At 38.6% G+C, this 16162-nt stretch overlaps 1 long non-coding RNA gene across 1 annotated transcript in view; it reads left to right on the forward strand.

Annotated features, from left to right (window-relative positions):
* Window positions 1-7887: 7887 nt before the first annotated feature.
* LOC112585480 overlaps window positions 7888-16162 on the forward strand; it is a 31910-nt gene continuing 23635 nt past the window's right edge. Inside the window, exon 1 of the long non-coding RNA XR_006552084.2 lies at window positions 7888-8019. This is a non-coding gene — a long non-coding RNA (uncharacterized LOC112585480). The remainder of the gene's footprint in view (window positions 8020-16162) is intronic.

Consider the following 16162-nt stretch of genomic DNA (forward strand, 5'->3'; position numbering starts at 1 on the left):
GGCCTGCTCTCTTTGGTTGAGATTGTGAAGGAATAAGCCATGATTGTGGGAGGATATTCTATTTTGTTAATTGACACAATTCATGCATCAGATGAAGAAATCTTACTTTTTGCAATTTACATGTAGTACAATGAAGAACTGGTGCTCATGAATGAATTATTTGGCTCCTATTGGTTCTGGAAAGATTTGGGGAAAAAAGAATTTCTAGAACAATAAGCAAAAATGAAAAAAAGTAGTCTAAGAGATTTTTAACAAATTCTTTCAGTTACTATTTAGAAGACAATAATTATAGCATTCCAGATAATTATTAGAGAAGATTTAGTGGGAAAGGTAAAAACATTTTTATTCATTATCATAATTTTGTCTTAGAAGGAATTTTAATATTTCTGCCAGGCCCTAGGGGGAAGAAACTAAAAGAACAATAAAACGCTTACAAAAGTTAGATCTAGAATTTACTGGGGTTATTACCAATTTAAACAGAAACTAAATGTCTTTTAAGAATGAGGCAGAAGCCATGTTAACTGGCATTAATGTAGATAGGATGAATGAAATTGTCTGAACAGATGACCTTGTATGGAGTTTGTGGAGTGATGCTGTTGATGGTGATTGCCATTTGTATCCAGTTGATAGACTGAGAATATGTGACACGATGTGCCAAAAAGGAGGAAATAAGCCAAGGACAGTGATGTTGTGCTCAACCATGTCCAACTCTTTGGGGCCCCCTGGACTGCAGCTTACCAGGCTCTTCTATCCATGGAATTTTTTTTTTTTTTTTTTGGCAGGAATACTGGAGTGGGTTGCCATTTCCTCCTCCACAGGGTCTTCCTGATTCAGGGATCAAACCCATGTCTCTTGCATCTGCTGCATTGTCAGGCAGATTCTTTACCATTAAGTTACCTGGGAAACCCCAGGAGAGTGGTGTTGCATGCCCTAAAATGGAACAGCAGGGTATTTGTTATTAGAAGTACAATTTGCCAAGTGGTTTATTTTCACTCTAAACAATTGTAGGTGATTCATAATTTACTTTCAGACTTTTGGTGGTGCACTCTTCATGTCTTGTGATAAACATCCTATATTTTGAGATTCTTTATCAAATAATTGGTTATGACTAACCTGACTGAATTTTTCTTTTTTTAATTGTACTTTTTTGTATACAAATACTGTGCTAAATATTTCCTACATGTTTATTCCTCCTAGGATCCTAATGATGACAATATTATTATCACTCTCATTTTTTAAGTGTTGGAACAAAAAGCTAGAAGAACCCAAGTTCCTATCATAAATAGGACTGGCCACCTACATATCCTTTAAAGCACAGTTGTCTTAGACTTTTCTTCTTATACAACTAAACCTAATCCTAACTGATATACTAACCCATTAAAATTCCAAGGAAAAGGGGAATTGGGGCAATTTTATGTGCTAGACAATTTATATGTAATAACTCATATAATTCTGACATGTATAAAAATTTTTTATTTCCATGTCATAGTTGACAAAGAATCTCAGAGAACTTAGCTTACTTTAATGATGAGAATTTTGGGATCCAGGAAAGTTTTTTAACTTCACACAAGTGATAAATATAAGTCAACCACAGGTCTTTATGGTTCCAAATCCCATGCTTTTAATTAGACTGTGTTGCTTTAGACTATAGAAACCAAATTTAAAAGGTTTCTGTCTTTAATATCACATGATTACCGAAACTGGTTGAGAAAGGAAGAGAGGGTAAACAGACAAACCTGTTGTTGCCCACAGAAAGTGAGTTGGCATTATTTGTTAAGTGAAGAATGAATAAATGATAACTGTCTTTTCACCAGTTCTACTGCAAGCACCTATACATGATGTAAAACAACAGCCACAACAATATCAGAACTTTTTAAAAAACTCAAAACCATTAAAACAAAAAATACCCATTGAGAAGATCGAGGATCCCAGGCACAGAGGTAAACTGGAATCTGGCAGGAAATGCAGATTTGGGGATGAAGTGAAAATCTCATAGAATCATGAGACCACCCGCATATGAGCTCCACTAGTATGTTCAAGAAGAAGGCAATGACACCCCACTCCAGTACTCTTGCCTGGAAAATCCCATGGATGGAGAAGCCTGATAGGCTGCAGTCCATGGGGTCGCTAAGAGTCGGACACGACTGAGCAGCTTCACTTTCACTTTTCACTTTCATGCATTGGAGAAGGAAATGGCAACCCACTCCAGTGTTCTTGCCTGGAGAATCCCAGGGACAGTGGAGCCTGGTGGGCTGCCGTCTATGGGGTTGCACAGAGTCAGACACAACTGAAGCAACTTAACAGTATGTTCAAGTCCAAAATGCTAGCAGCAGAGGGGGAATTGGAGGATGCTTCTCTAGTGAAATTAAACCAGTACAGACCTACAGATGAGAATAGTTAGATGTCCCAGTGAAAAAGCCAGCCGGTCACTCTTGTGCTACAGAGGCACTCATTAGTTGACTGCTGCATTAATGTATGGTTTCCCATCAACTCTTTAATGCCTAACTATGAACAGAGAAGAATGATTAGATACTGTAATATAGAGAAACAAATAAAGAACAGAACTGATAAGAAATCTGGACAATGGAAAGAATGAATATCTTTCACTAATGAATTAACAATAGAAAATGGAACAATTTGAAAAAAATATAGTGTTTTTAAAATTAATGTATGATAGCCAAATTTGAATAAAAGTGTTATAAGATACAGTCAGAAAATATCCCAGAAAGAATGATAATAGAAAGAGATGAACAGATGAAATGTTTTGGAACACCTTATGACCCAAAAATGAGGTCTAACATAGACTTAATAGGCATTCTGGAAAGAGAGAACAGAGAAAATAAAAACAAGGAAGTTATTTTAAAAGAATTCAGGGATTAAAAAAAAAAAAACTAAAGAATATAAAGTGGAAATTCTTTATATTTCCACTGTGGACTGGCTCCAAATTGGGAAAGGAGTATGACAATGTTGTATATTTTCACTCTGCTTATTTAACTTACATGCAGAGAACATCCCAGCAAAATGCTGGGATGGATGAATCACAAGTTGGAATCAAGATTGCTAGGAGAAATAGCAACAATCTCTGACACTCAGACACCACTCTATTGGGAGAAAGTGAAGAGGAACTAAAGAGCCACTTGAAGACAGTGAAAAAGCTGGCTTAAAACTCAACATTAAAAAACCAAGATCATGGCATCCTGTCCCATCACTCCATGGCCAATGTAAGAGGAAAAAGTGGAAGCAGTGACAGATTTTCTTTTCTTGGGCTCCAAAATCACTGTGGATGGTGACTGCAGCCATTGGCAGGGCTGTGTTCTCTCAGGTCAAACAACAGGGGGGAACACAGCTGCGCCTATCAACAGAAAATTGGATTAAAGATTTACTGAGCATGGCCCCACCCATAAGAATAACACCCAGTTTACTCTTGAATAGGCTCTCACATCAGGAAGCTTCCATAAGCTTCTTATCCTTCTCCATCAGAGGGCAGACAGAATGAAAACCACAATCACAGAAAACTAACCAAACTGATCATATGGACCACCGCCTTGTCTAACTCAATGAAACTATGAGCCATGCCATGTAAGCTGCCCAAGATGGATGGGTCATGATGGAGAGTTATGACAAAACATGGTTTACTGGAGAAGGGAATGGCAAACCACTTCAGTATTCTTGCCTTGAGAACCGCATGAACAGAATGAAAAGGCAAAAGATAGAACACTGAATGACGAACTCCCCAGGTTGATAGGTGCCCAATATGCCACCGGACATCACTGGAGAAAAAACTCCAGAAAGAATGAAGAGATGGAGTCAAAGCAAAAACAACACCTAGCTTTGGATGTGACTGGTGATGGAAGTAAAGTCTGATGGTGTAAAGAACAATATTGCATAGGAAACTGGGATGTTGGGTCTATAAATCAAGGCAAATTGCAAGTGGTCAAACAGGAGATGGCAAGAGTGAACACTGACATTTTAGGAATCAGTGAACTAAAATGGACTTCAGTTCAGTTTAGTCACCAAGTCGTGTCCGACTCTTTGGGACCCCATGAATCGCAGCACGCCAGGCCTTCCTGTCCATCACCAACTCCTGGAGTTGACCCAAACTCATGTCCATTGAGTCGGTGATGCCCTCCAACCATCTCATCCTCTGTTGTCCCCTTCTTCACCCACCCTCAATCTTTCCCAGCATCAGGGTCTTTTCAAATGAGTCAGCTCTTCGCATCAGGTGGCCAAAGTATTGGAGTTTCAGCTTCAAAATCAGTCCTACCAGTGAACACCCAGGACTGATCTCCTTCAGAATGGACTGGTTGGATCTCCTTGCAGTCCAAGGGACTCTCAAAAGTCTTCTCCAACACCACAGTTCAAAAGCATCAATTCTTCAGTGCTCAGCTCTCTTCACAGTCCAACTCTCATATCCAAACATGACCACTGGAAAAACCATAGTCTTGACTAGATGGACCTTTGTTGACAAAGTAATGTCTCTGCTTTTTAATATGCTATCTAGGTTGGTCATAACTTTCCTTCCAAGGAACAAGTGTCTTTTAATTTCATGGCTGCAATCACCATCTGCAGTGATTTTGGAGCCCAGAAAAATAAAGTCAGCCACTGTTTCCATTGTTTCCCCATCTGTTTGCCATGAAGTGATGGGACTGGATGCCATGTAAGGTCTGTTTAGGTCTTACTGTTTAGGTAGGACAGCTACATGTAAAAGAACACCATACAAAAAAATAAACTCAAAATGGATTAAAGAGCTAAAGCTAACACCAGAAACTATAAATTTCTTAGAAGAAAACATAGGCAGAACACTAGATGAAATAAATCAAAGCGAGATCCTTTATGGCCTACCTCCTAAAGTAACGGAAATAAAAACAAAAGTAAACAAATGGGACCTGATTAAACTTAAAAGATTTTGCACAGCAAAAGAAACTATAAGCAAGGTGAAAAGACAAACCTTAGAATGGGAGAAAATAGTAGCAAATGAAATGGCTGACAAAGGATTAATTTCCAAAATATACAAGCAGCTCATACAACTCAATACCAGAAAAAAAACAACCCAATCAAAAAAGTGGGAAAACACCTAAACAGACATTTCTCCAAAGAAGACATACAGATGGCTAACAAGCACATGAAAAGATGATCAACATCACTCATTATTAGAGAAATGCAAGTCAAAACTACAATGAGATATCACCTCACACCAGTCAGAATGGCCATCATCAAAAAGTCTACAAACAATAAATGCTGGAGAGGTTATGGAGAAAAGGAAACGCTCTTGCGCTGTTGGTAGGAATGTAAATTGATGCCGCCACTATGGAAGATGATATGTAGATCCCTTAAAAACCTAGGAATAAAACCACCATGTGACCCAGCAATCCCACTCTTAGGCATATGCCCTGAGGAAACCAAAATTTCAAAAGACACATGTATCCCAATGTTCAATGCAGCACTATTTACAATAGCTGGAACATGGAAGCAACCTAGATGTCCATCGACAGATGAATAGATATAGAAGCTGTGGTACAAATACACAACAGAATAGTACTCAGCTATAAAAAGGAACACAGTTGCATCAGTTCTAAAGAGGTAGATGAACCTAGAACCTATTATACAGAATGAAGTAAGTCAGAAAGAGTAAGATAAATAGCATACTCTAATGCATATATATGGAATCTAGAAAAATGGTACTGAAAAATTTATTTACAGGGCAACAGTGGAGATACAGATATAGAGAATAGACTTAACGACATGGGGAGAGGGGAGGAGAGAGTGAGATGTATGGAAAGAGTAACATGGAAACTTACATTACCATATGTAAAATAGATAGCCAACAGGAATTTGCTGTATGACTCAGGAAACTCAAACAGGGGCTCTGTATCAACCTAGAGGGGTAGGATGCAGAGGGAGATGGGAGGGAGTTTCAAAAGGAAGGGGATATATGTATTCCTAAGGCTGATTCATGTTGGGCTTTGACAGAATACAACAAAATTCTGTATTGCAATTATCCTTTAATAAAAAATAAATTAAAAAAAAAACATTGCTAGGAGAAATATCAATAATGTCAGATATGCAGATGACACCACCCTTATGGCAGAGAGTGAAGAAGAACTAAGGAGCCTCTTGATGAAAGTGAAAGAGGAGAGTGAAAAAGCTGGCTTAAAACTCAACATTCAGAAAATTAAGATCATGGTATGCAGTCCCATCACTTTGTGGCAAATAGATGGGGAAACAATGGAAGCAATGACAGACTTTATTTTCTTGGGCTCCAATATCACTGCAGATGGTGACTGAGCCATGAAATTAAAAGACACTTGCTCCCTGGCAGAAAAGTTATGACCAAAACCTAGACAATATATTAAAAAACAGAGACATTACTTTGCCAACAAAGGTCTGTCTAGTCAAAGCTATGGTTTTCCCAGTAGTCATGTATGGATGTGAGAGTTGGACTGTGAAGAAGGCTGAGCGCTGAAGAATTGATGCTTTTGAACTGTGGTATTGGAGAAGACTCTTGAGAGTCCCTTGGACTGCAACTAGTCCATCGTAAAGGAAATCAGTACTGAATATTCATTGGAAGGACTGATTTTGAAGCTGAAACTCCAATACTTTGGCCACTTAACACGAAGAACTGACTCATTTGAAAAGACCCTGATGATGGGAAAGATTGAAGGTAGGAGGAGAAGGAGATAACAGAGGATGAGGTGATTGGATGGTGTCACTGACTCAGTGGACATGAGTTTGAGCAAGCTCTGGGAGATGGTGATGAAGAGGAAAGCCTGGGATGCTGCAGTCCATGGGGTTGCAGGGAGTTGGACATGACTGAGAGACTGAACTGAAACTGAACTTGCATCTTGGAAGGATAGTTATGACAAACCTAGGCAATGTATTAAAAAGCAGAGATATCATTTTCCCAAAAAAGGTTTGTATAGTAAATGCTATGGTTTTTCCAGTAGTCATGCATGGATGTGAGAGAAGGCTGAGCACTGAAGAATTGATGATTTCTAAGTGTGGTGCTGGAGAAGACTTGTGGGAATCTCTTAGAGCGCAAACACATCAAACCAGTCAATCTTAATGAAAATCAATCCTGAATATTCACTGGAAGGAATGATGCTGAAGCTGAAGCTCCAATACTTTGGCCACCTGATGCGAAGAGCTGACTCATTGGAAAGGACCCTGATGGTGGGAAAGATTGAGGGCAAAAGGAGAAGGGGGTGGCAGTGGATGAGATAGTTAGATATCATCACTGACTTAATGGACATGAAATTGAGCAAACCCCAAGAGATAGTAAAGGACAGAGGAGCCTTGTATGCTATAATTCATGGTGTCACAAAAAGTTGAACATGACTTAGTCACTGAACAACAGCTGTATGTATATTTATGTGTGTAAAAGACCTAAAATCTTCATTTACTGCTTTAATAGGTCAACAGATGATGTTTTACTTTGATAAATCACAATATAGCTGGGTAGCAGTAGACATAGTTAAAAACATTAAAAAAAGTTGTTGCCCTTGGCAATATATAAACTGGGTAGTAAACAGAAAGGATAATTTTTTTTTTTAATGTATATATTGCTGTTAGTAATGGTTAAATTCTTCAACTGTATACTCACATTTCTTTAATTTTTTAAGTTTGTAGATCCTTGCCATCATTGCTACTTGACCATCCCTGAATCTATCAGTTTCCTCTTTAGCTTTACAATGCCTCCTTTCTCTTTCTGCCAGTTGTCCCTTCAGTAACGTGGAATTGGGCTAAAATCACTATTATGCACATTCAGAGTTCTTAGAAAGATAAGAATTTATTCCCCCTGCGGTGCTTCTTTTTCAGTTCTGAGCACAGCAAAGACATGTTACATAACTCGGAGTTTCAACAAACACCTGGGAATCAGGCTGTGTATTGCTCAGATGAGACCAGACATGAAGAGATTGGTAGTGACAAGTGTTGTCACTTCTCTCTCTGACAGCAGGCAAGTGGCACACTGTATATACAAGGTCTGATACCATGCTCTCCAGATGAGAAAAAAAGGAACAAGTAAGTGAAAAATAACATTTCAGAGAGAGCTAGCTGGGGAAATAATGGCAAATTACACATGATTTAGCTTTGCTCTTGGCTTTTATAAAGACTCAAGAACTATGAACTGAGCGGTTGAGCCCTAATTAAGTCTCCTCTTGATGTCTGCACTGCACACCCAGTTCTCAGGCTGTGTTTTAAAAAGGCATCATATCATCCTCTAATTCATCTGCTTTTTTTCCTGCCTTGCTTTATTTTTTTTAATTTCCCCTTTGTTTTCCTTGAGTAAAATGAGGTTAAAGTGAGTCATTAAGAATTTTAAAAAGATTACACGATGAAAAAATAGCTCAGATGAATTTTAATTAGAGTCTAATTTAATGGGATTTGAACCCACCACACTGCAAGTCTATAGCTGTAACTTCAGTCATTAAATTGCAAGGCCTTTGCTTAAACTCAGTGGGAGTTTAGAGAGATTATTTTGGCTGCTTGAAGACACCATGTTTTTTCCATTAATGCCAGGGAAATATATTGAGCGACTAAAATATTACTAATAAAAATAAATGTGAAAGTTGTAAATTTCAAACAATGTAAGACCCATAGTTCATACCTGAATTTCCAAATGTGTATGTGACATTTCATTAAGCTTAAAGCTGAAGACACACTGTATTATGTCTGACCTCTTTGAAAAAAGGAACCTAAATATTTCTGCACTTTGTCATCCCTTGGAATCTAACAATAATAAGGCAGAAAATATGATAGGATCTGAGTCTAGAGAAAGCTGTTACGGAAACTCCCTGGTCCTGAGCTCAGACATGAGGCATCGCCATGACCTTTTAGCATCCCCAGTCCTCCCACTGCCTTCTAATGGGTTGTTCTCATTCATAAAATGGAAACAGTGAAATATATCAATTTGGATGGGAGATTATGAGGTAGATCAATTAAAATCCACACCTCAAACCTTTCCAGAAAAGGTAATGCATGGTAAGAGCGAGGCGAAATTCCCAGAGGGATTTGAACTCTTTATCTCAGAAGTTAAGTGCTTCCGCCTTGAACCACTAGGCTGTACGGCCTCGAGAAATACCCCTGTTGGTTTCAGTCGCTAAGTCAGCCACTGGAGGGAGCCAAGATGACTCCCAGAGTGTAGTTGAATATGCTGAACTGGTAGGGAAAGATAATTTTAAAATGGCACGTAAGGATGACAGAATTTGAACAAAATCCCTTTTATTTATTTATGCCAAAATCTGTGTGAATGTAAAATGCCATCTCAATCATGCTTTATTTATGGTGTGGTTTTTTCTTTGGGGAAAAAAAGAAAAGAAGCAGAATGTTGGCTTGACTTTCTCCTCTGACTGATTCTCATTCCCACTGGCAAGTGAGCCATGTGGAGAGCTCGGACACCAGAGCAAGCCCCAGCACAGGCCAAGCCAGGTGTGGGCACGCTCCCTGACTCAACTTGCCTGGTCTGATTTGGGCAGGTTAGAAAAGGCATTGCTTGTCATTTCGTGCAGCTAAAAATCATGCCTATGCCTCTCCTTGAATAGAGAGATGTGCAATATGTAAAATTCCTAAAGACAATTTTATTTATAGCTGTTGCAAATAATGTTTATACAAAGTTTATTAAATATGTCACCCACATTGATTTATCCCAACCAATCTCTTCAATCACTAATATTTATGTGATCGGTTCAGTTGCAACAATTATTTTATATGCTGTAGAGTATGTTATAACTAGGGATTCACCCTGGCAATTATATGAAAGATAAAATGCTTCCTGAAGACCTTGGGGCAGGCCAGGAAGTATATTATTGGACACAAGGTGGTTTTAACTGAATGCCACAGCACTTAATTTAGAGCAAGAAATGTAGAGCATCTTATGCTTTAAAAATGAAAGTTAGTTTTGTGTTCTTTCTGGATTTTTCTTATTTCTGGGATGGTAGTAAAATCCTCTGCACAATTCCTTTCTCACATCCAAACCTTGGGCCTGGAAACACTTTCATCTCTTTGAAACACTTGTCATCTCTTTGAAATTCTGTCAGTTTTTGCTTCTCAGCAGAATTTGTCTTTATTTAGTGCCCAAAGTGGGCAGGAGAGTCTACTTGGCATTTACAAACACCTATGAAGGAAACTAGACACATGTTCGTTGCCTGAAAGGAATTGGCATCTGATATGTGGGACTGAAGCATGGTTAACAAGAAACCAGAATTTTCTAAAGAGCCCAAGGTAACTGTTGAAATTATGAGATGATAAGCTCAACAAAACATAAAAAGTTATTAAAAACTCAAGTGAACGCAACTTCTGTTTCCTAAGAAAGACTCAAAAGTCCTTTGTTTGGCAAAACTGATTTGACAGACCCATTTCAGTTAGGAGAGTAGAGCCTCAGGGCATGGCATGAAAATAGACAATGAAACAAAGAGGAGTCTAAAGTGTTTTGCAAAAGAAGTTAGCAGTCTTTCAGGGATGAAGTTCACTGTAGAAAGGAGAGAGGGCACAAGTTTGAGATCTAGGAAGCAAGAGGAGGGTGAACAAGAGAAGATGATGACTGAAAATTGTTTTCTCCCAAGGATGGGAAACAACCTTGAGTGCAGACATGTGTCATATTCAAGTTGGACAATTTTGCTTTGTTGTTGTGAATGCCTCTGCTTGCTCCCAAATCAACATTTTGGGAAGTGGGGAGTCCAAACTGAAGTAAACTATTTCATAAAAGCACATAGTGATAATTGATAAACTGAGATAATTTGGTCTTTGGTCAAAGCAAAAATACAAAACCAAAGGTAACTAGAAATGTTTTGTCAACACTCTCCCTAACTTCCAAAATCTCTGGGGAGACTGGGAGGAATCCTCACTGAGAGATGAGGACTCCTTTTAAAGTAATTTAATCTCAGGGACAGAGTGAATCCTGACCTAAGGGTTGTGTAACATTGCCACAGGCAACAAATGGGTTCTTCCAGTTCTGCACTAGCAACTGGCTTCTACCCTTTTCTTCCTCCTACTATATATTTTTCAAAAATACTTATTTCTCTGCCAGGAGAGATTTTTTCCACTAACCAAATTGTCCTCTTTAGTTGCGATTAGATTTGATTTTCAGGCTGTTTCATCTCATAGCCTTTTCTAGCAATTAGTATAGACAATGAAGAACTTTGGGGCCTTAAAGATTTGGAAATACTTGTGTAAAACCAATCACTCTCAAGTAGAATCTATTGAACTTGTAGAAACTTTGTGATCAACTCTTTTAGGAAGGCAATTATCCATGAGTTACATGAATAAATCAATTGACTGTTCATTGAACAATCCTGGCACCAGGCTGCAAGCTGGACAAAAGATGAAGAAATCTTCATCTGCAGCAAGTATGCATCTTCATGAGGAAGGAAGTGAATGACCAATCATTTAGGAGAAGCATCAAAACAGTATGGAGTGACTCTCATCTTTTTTGGTCCAATTTATCATTTAATGCAAAGAAGAAAGATTTTACTTCAACTTGGTAGTAGAAATTTGGGCTTTGCCTCATAGGTTCATAAAACAGGGTTATCTGTTAGGAAAAGTTTGCAGAACCTAAGATATTAGAGACTCTCATTGTGGCTGCTAACGGGTATGTTGTAACCTTAGCGTTAAGTTGGTATCCAGAAAAAACCTATGTAACCAACTTAAGGGGTTCATAGTTTTACATGGTATGATGTTATACTATTCTTTTACACTCTTCCTCTGGGAATCTTAGTTTACAACTCTTGACAAAGAACGCTCATTCAGTAAAGTCCTACAGGGATAAATATAGTATAACATTGCTGACAGTAAGATTCTCCAAATTTCTGTGTCCTATGAGACCGTGATGCGGAGTATCTGAGGCCTACTTGATATACTCCCTCCGAGTCCCAAGTTCCATTGAACTGCCAACCCGCATTGCTATCTGATTGCCACAATTCCTTGATATATGAAATCATGGTGGAATTTCCTTGGAATGATATATCTTAAGCCAGGATAGCATTCAATGACTTCCAGATGCCTTCACAATGATGGTCCACTGCGTAAGGAATTACCACAGATTATCTCCCCTTTGATTTGTCACAGTTTTGTATGGAGTTTATTATCAGAAGAAATATTAACCTAACCTTCAACAGCAGCCTATTTCTGAAATCGTCAGACAATATTGAAAAAAAAAAAAAAAGGAACTAAAAAAGGAGACTGTTATTCTTTTTACTGACATGAGAATGGTCAGTTATTTCTGCTAAGCTCCCAGAAAAAAAATGAAGGAAAATCCCATGGTCCTGAAGTGCTTTCTATCCTAAGCATGGAACAAATATCCAGTGGTCTAGAGAGTGTTCATCTAGAGAGTGAACATAGTGGCCAAGGTAACAGAAGTGGGCAGGTACTGTCAGCGCACTGAGCGGGGAAGAGCAGGGCTCTTTCTGTCTGCCACCTACCTTGGCCTCTAGGCTGCTGCCATGCATGTGATCTTGGATTCTGCACCACAGACCTATACAAAACTAATTGTTCATGTGATTTTCTTTCTGAGCCACTGCAGATGTCCTTTTCTGTAACAATTTAATTAACACTTTAAAATAATGATGCATTAATTAATGCCAAATTACAATGAAAATCCTGGAGAATTACACTTTATATCAACATTAATGCAAAATGAGTTCCTCCTGGATAATTTTTCTTACAATGAATACAAAAAGAGATAATACTAATTAGGCCATCAATTTAAATTTACCATAATTTCAATCCATGTCATTTATCTGCTTCCCAGCACAAAACAATTCTGGTCTACCACACGTCTGTACTGCAGTAGGGATGTCTGTGTAGCAATCAGGCCAGGGTCAACTTTAAGGTATTGTAAGATGGGCCTGAATTTTGTATCTCAGTTACTGAAAACAGTGTGTGTGTGTTTAAGAAAGAGAAAGAAATCCAAAGCTTTAGTAATAAAATGTCTTGATTTCAATAAAGTTACATACTCAGTGTTATGATATGCAGGGCATAAGTCATCAGGCTGTCTATCAAGTCACATATAATTCAGTTTATTTTTCAGTCTCAGGGTCATGACCCAGGAGTTAGAACTGTAGTATCTCAGGGCCATTAGTTCCTGAGCAGACCTATATCACCTCTTCCCATGTTCAAAAGTGATACCATCAGCACCTGTTACATTTCATTTTCATTGCTTCTAATAAGCAGATGTTCCTTTCAGCACGAGGAAGAGAGCAGGCTCCAAAGGTTAACGTTACAACTTGTAAAGAAGGAAATCGTGGCAGTGGCTCTTCCATTTCATCTATTTTCTCTCTTCAGTGACCCTTCACACTGGTCTTTCTTGTCGAGATTCACTTCATGTCTAGAGCATTGAGGGTCTGTAGACCATTGTGCTTCTAAGTTAAAACACCTCAACTAAATATTTTCATAAAATCTTAAATGTTTTATTCTTATGTGAGTCTTTCAACAGTAAGAGAGCTCACTGGGTCACATTCCTTCAGCTGTGTGCATGCTAAGTTGCTTCAGTTGTGTCCCACTCTTTGCAACCCTAGGGACTGTAGCCTGCCAGGCTCCTCTATCCATGGGATTCTCCAGGCAAGAACACTAGACTGGGTTACCATGCCCTCCTCCAGGGGATCTTCCTGATCCAGGGATCGAACCTGTGTCTCCTGCATTTGCAGGTAGATTCTTTACCACGAGTGCCACCTGAGAAGCCCATTCCTTCAGGGCTTAATCTTAAATTATACTCTCTTTTTGACAAGGAAGTCTAAGATGATAGAAATTCCCACCTCTCATGTTTGGGAATCCTGACATACACTTTGCTAAAGTGCTGCAAAAACATAATTAATAAAATGACCAACTGTAATGCAGGGTAGATATGGAAATATGCCAGCAAAATAAAGAAACTTTCAACAGTAAGAATCTCTACCTTCAGAAAGGATAACATCAGAATGTGGTGTCATTCTTGTACCTCTGGGGCACTTTCCTGGATGTGTGCTAACTCCTTTTAGCAATTTATCACCACGCACCTCTTGAAGATCACTTTTCCCTTGTATTAAATGACAAAAACTTTGCTCTTTATAGTTTGATTTTCCCATGTTCTAAATCAGCAGTGGAAATTTCTGCTTGCCCAGGTGTTCTCAAGGAAAGTAGGCAATGGGCCTAAATGAAGTCTGGCAGAAAGAAATTAATTTTAAAAAATCAATAAGCTCTGCCTTTGTTTTTATTCAGCTTTAGGGGAATACATATCAGTGACATTTACCTTGGACTGTGTCTCCATGCCTGAAATAACAAGAGCATGTCAGAGCGGATCGGGGGCATAGGTGATCCATTCCACCTCCTCTGCCTGGTTGACTGCCAGGTGGTAGATGATGAAGACAGCTGAAAACTCGATCTTGTAGGACTACTTGGTATCATACAGTCATCTTTCAACCATATGTATCTACAGGAGGCATCAAAATGATGCAATTCAACATGTGCTCCTTGTTTGCATCTGTAGAGTTTTTCATGAGGATGGTAAAAATCTCTAAGCTAGTTCATCATATATGCCATTAATTATATGCTTGAAACTTCTTAAGGTAATTCTAGAAATTAAACAGCATATCCTCATAGCTTAGCTCAGTATCTCAATATTTGTTTATTTGCCTCTTATGATACTTATATTCTCTTCCTACTCCATTCCCCTATCAGGAAATACTAGTAAAAGACTATGCAAATTTAGGAACATTCTGAAATGGAACTGTTTTACAAAGATATGAATTATGTCATGTTGCTGGCAGATGAATGTTTTCAAATCTGTTCTTTTAATAGTATCTTAGCAAGGTTATTATACAAAGAAACTATTTAGACTATTTCTCAGCTGACATAATTTAATCCTTCTAGTTTAAGGTTTATTTTGAATGGTGAAGGCAATGTGTCTCAAATGCTGGATTGCATTGAGTTAGAAATAGTAACTTTACAAAAAAAAAATGAACTTTCTTATTAAATGATCTTCCTGATTTTCTTCACCCACACTTATCCAAGCACAGAACAAGCAGGAACCATAAGACCCTAGTGGCTAGGTCTCAATTTAACCTCATGAGTAGAAACCTGTTAGCCCCAGATCTTCTTCCACTCTTGGATTTTTGCATTGCTACTTTGCCCTTAAGCTCTGAAATTAGATGGGAATTCAAATTTCAGCTCTACCCTAGGAAGCTACCTACCCTCACTAAGCTTTGGTTTTCTCATCTACAAAGTGGAAATAATAGTACAAGTGGTTTTGAAGATGTATGGAATCAAAGTGCTTATACAGTGTTGTGTACTTTTAGTTCAGTTTCTGTTGGTTGAAAATTCATTCGTTGTTTCTGCAAACATTGACTGATCACCTTTTAGTGACAGTCACAAGCCTCTGGCAATAATAAGATGATTAAGATAAATTCTTTATCCAAAAGAACATCACAGTCTAGGTGCCCATTTAGGTACAAGTTCAGTTCAGTTCAGTTTAGTCTCTCAGTCGTGTCTGACTCTACGACACCATGTACCGCTGCACACCAGGCCTCCATGTCCATCACCAACTCCCGGAGTCCACCCAAACCCGTGTCCATTGTGTCAGTGATGCCATCCAACCATCTCATCCTCTGTTGTCCCCTTCTCCTCCTGCCTTCAATCCTTCCCAGCATTAGGGTCTTTTCAAATGAGTCAGCTCTTCACATCAGGTGGCCAAAGTTTGGAGTTTCAGCTTCAACATCAGTCATTCCAATGAACACCCAGGGCTGATCTCCTATAGGATGGACTGGTTGGATCTCCTTGCAGTCCAAGGGACTCTCAAGAGTCTTCTCCAACACCACAGTTCAAAAGCATCAATTCTTTGGAGCTCAGCTTTCTTTATAGTCCAACTCTCACATCCACACATGACCACTGGAAAAACCATAGCCTTGACTAGACTGATCTTTTTTGGGAAAATAACATCTCTGCTTTTTAATATGATGCCTACTTTGGTCATAACTTTCCTTCCAAAGAGTAAGCGTCTTTTAATTTCATGGCTGCAATCACCATCTGCAATGATTTTGGAGACCAGAAAAATAAAGTCAGCCACTGTGTCCACTGTTTCCCCATCTATTTCCCATGAAGTGATGGGACTGGATTCCATGATCTTAGTTTTCTGAATGTTGAGATCTAAACCAACTTTTTCACTCTTCTCTTTCAATTTCATCAAGAGGCTCTTTAG

The sequence above is a fragment of the Bubalus bubalis genome, chromosome 6, assembly GCF_019923935.1.
Source record: "Bubalus bubalis isolate 160015118507 breed Murrah chromosome 6, NDDB_SH_1, whole genome shotgun sequence".
NCBI lineage: Eukaryota > Metazoa > Chordata > Mammalia > Artiodactyla > Bovidae > Bubalus > Bubalus bubalis.